At 40.4% G+C, this 3,309-nt stretch overlaps 1 non-coding gene across 1 annotated transcript; it reads right to left on the bottom strand.

Annotated features, from left to right (window-relative positions):
* Positions 1-1,271: 1,271 nt before the first annotated feature.
* Trnas-cga lies at positions 1,272-1,346 on the bottom strand. Its single transcript has one exon. It is a non-coding gene; the product is annotated as a tRNA-Ser (tRNA).
* Positions 1,347-3,309: the final 1,963 nt, after the last annotated feature.

Here is a 3,309-nt window from a genome sequence, read left to right as displayed (position 1 = left end):
CCGAAATGACAGGACACAATTTTGCAAATACTGTAGATTCAGGTTTTGGGTCCTCACCGTTTTTGCAAATAAGTCAAGACACATTTTCTGCTTGTCAAAATGTAAATGTTGCCGGTGCAACTTCACTGCCGAAAAGCACTGTGGAACATGTTTCAGACGCCAGTGCATTGTTATTACAGTTAATGCAACAAATGGGACAAAGGCTACAAAAGTTAGACACAACGCTTGAACATAATCAGAAACAAATGGGACAAAATCTTCAAAAGTTAGACACAATGGAACAAAATCTTCAAAAGTTAGACACAATGGAACAAAATCTTAAAAAGTTAGACACAATGGAACAAAATCTTCAAAAGTTAGACACGATGCTTGAACAAACACGTGGAGATTTAACCACTGAGTTACATAACATTGAATCGAAATGTCAAAAAGTCTGTAATGACGTAAAAACACAAATTTGTGAGCATTTTCAACCTATTTTTTCGCAGCATGAAAATGTATTACAGAATCACGAAGCAGCAATAAAAGAACTGCAAACTATTGTTCATCAAAATCATGAGACCCTGCAAGCTAAAATTGACTCTGTTGCATCTACCGATTCGGTTACGCAACTCGCAAAAACTCAAAACTTAAAGGACACAGTAGATACTCTGAAAATTGGTTCAGAAAGACACATGGAGGAAATTAGTTCATTATCAGAGAAAGTAGTTGAACTTTCGGGTCAGCTAAATAATTTATCTGCGAAGGTAGATGATAATCTGAATGACACAAAACTGGTAGTCTTTAATGACACAGAAGAGAGTGAACAAATTAGGAAACTGAAACAAAATCTGAATCAAATTAATACGCAACACCAAGAAGAAATCCGGGAAGTACAAGATCAGCTGACTCAGGTAATATAAGAATTACGTATTTCAGAGGCCACTCGCACACCAATAGGGGAAGAGGGACTTAGAAATACGGAACAACCACAAAATAATAACACAGGACTCTTCGGAAATTATGAAAGAAATTGGCAAGGCACACCGAATTTTGAGATGGAACCGCCGACACGACGTAACAATGACCGACATGCGACTCGCCGACACGATGATTTTGACTATAAGCTGTTCATTACCACACGTAAACTCAAAACGTTTAAGAATTCTGGCAACGACATTCATCCACAAGCGTGGCTCCATCAATTCTCTCATTGTTTTCCTCCCAATTGGTCATTAGAGCACAGATTAGAATTTATGTGTGGCTGAAACTTCCTGGCAGATTAAAACTGTGTGCCCGACCGAGACTCGAACTCGGGACCTTTGCCTTTCGTGGGCAACTGCTCTACCAACTGAGCTACCGAAGCACGACTCACGCCCGGTACTCACAGCTTTACTTCCGCCAGTACCTCGTCTCCTACCTTCCAAACTTTACAGAAGCTCTCCTGCGAACCTTGCAGAACTAGCACTCCTGAAAGAAAGGATATTGCGGAGACATGGCTTAGCCACAGCCTAGGAGATCTTTCCAGAATGAGATTTTTCACTCTGCAGCGGAGTGTGCGCTAATATGAAACTTCCTGGCAGATTAAAACTGTGTGCCCGACCGAGACTCGAACTCGGGACCTTTGCCTTTCGCGGGCAACTGCTCTACCAACTGGCGGAAGTAAAGCTGTGAGTACCGGGCGTGAGTCGTGCTTCGGTAGCTCAGTTGGTAGAGCAGTTACCCGCAAAAGGCAAAGGTCCCGAGTTCGAGTCTCGGTCGGGCACACAGTTTTAATCTGCCAGGAAGTTTCATATCAGCGCACACTCCGCTGCAGAGTGAAAATCTCATTCTATGTGTGGCTACTTGGAGAATGAACCAGCTGTAAGAATGCGATCGGTCATTCATGATTGTCACAGTGAAGGAGAATTTTATCACGTCTTCCTCTCAGCATATTGGTCTCAAGCTACACAAGACCGAGTAAAACATAGCATCATAATGATGAATCATTTCGAACAATCTGAATTTTCCAGTCTTGTGAAATATTTTGAAGACATGTTGCACAAGAATCAGTACCTGACAAACCCATACAGCCCCTCAGAACTTATACGCATTTGCTTAATCAAATTGCCTGAACATTTACGACATATTATTTTAGCAGGACGTTACAAAGACGACATTGAAGCTTTTCAGGGACTTTTACAAGAATTAGAAATTGACACAGACAGTCGCGGGATGAGAAAACAGGAAAACAATCACTACAGGTCACATCCGTCACAATTCCGTGACGACAGAAATAATAACTGGACACGACAAGGCTATTCTCACAACACATATCGTGACCAAAACAGACACCACCCGTATCACAACCGTTGGCGGAGTAATAATAGTTACAGAGAAAGATCGCATTTCTGTAGTAATGAATATGACAGAGATTACCATAGAAACAGACAATATGGGAACAAAAACAATTATTATCAAGGGAGACAGAATAACTTCAGATGCAACAGTTCAGCGCGCAGTTACAATTCAGGAAGAAATTCTCCACCACATGACCGACAAGAAAGAAATTATGAAATCTACCGACATGACGACAGACGAGATAATCGTAACGACAGACCTGAATTGCATCAGAACTGGCGGGATTCAAACAGAGCAGGGCCCTTTCGACAACGTGAATTTGTAGAAGCTAGGTCTCCTAATCCCAATAACGACGCGCGCCAATAAAGGAACAGACAATGACTCGCACCGCAGGCAGCCACCTGCGCCCGCTGGCTCAGAGAAAAATAACATAGACGCTAACCTTGATAAAAATTTTAGCATTCTTTACCGATGTATACAACATGATAATTGCTTTGAAGTTGAAACTCTGTGCACTAGGAAGTGTAAAGGATTGCACCACTTTTCACATGTAAAACTGTTTATTGAGAGATAATCTGTTTTTTTAACTAAATTTTTGCTACAAAATTTTTCACTTTACATTTCTAGTATGCTTTGTCAGACTTAGAATCTGTTGATATGCAACAATGTTTGAAGTTAAATATCCAGTCAAGAACCAAGAGAACTTATTTAAACAGAAATTACGAATGCATTGTTATAGTGAGCAGACGACACAGTGTTGTTATCTGTACATTCTTGCTTGTTAGTTCCACTATCACGTAACGACTATAAGGATCACATACTTAGAACATATACTGGCAACGCTAATGAGATTTTAATGCAACATTTGGGTTTACTTAAAAAAAAAACATTCTGGATTTAAAGTACTTTCTGTGAGATACCAGATGACACAGTGGTTAGTTTATGTGACAGCTACACGATTTTATCACGACGCTACTAATGAGTGACAAT

This window comes from Schistocerca americana, unplaced genomic scaffold, assembly GCF_021461395.2.
Source record: "Schistocerca americana isolate TAMUIC-IGC-003095 unplaced genomic scaffold, iqSchAmer2.1 HiC_scaffold_301, whole genome shotgun sequence".
NCBI classification, from domain to species: domain Eukaryota; kingdom Metazoa; phylum Arthropoda; class Insecta; order Orthoptera; family Acrididae; genus Schistocerca; species Schistocerca americana.
Note: the sequence above shows the minus strand (reverse complement) of the source record. Positions and strands in the feature narration are given on the sequence as shown.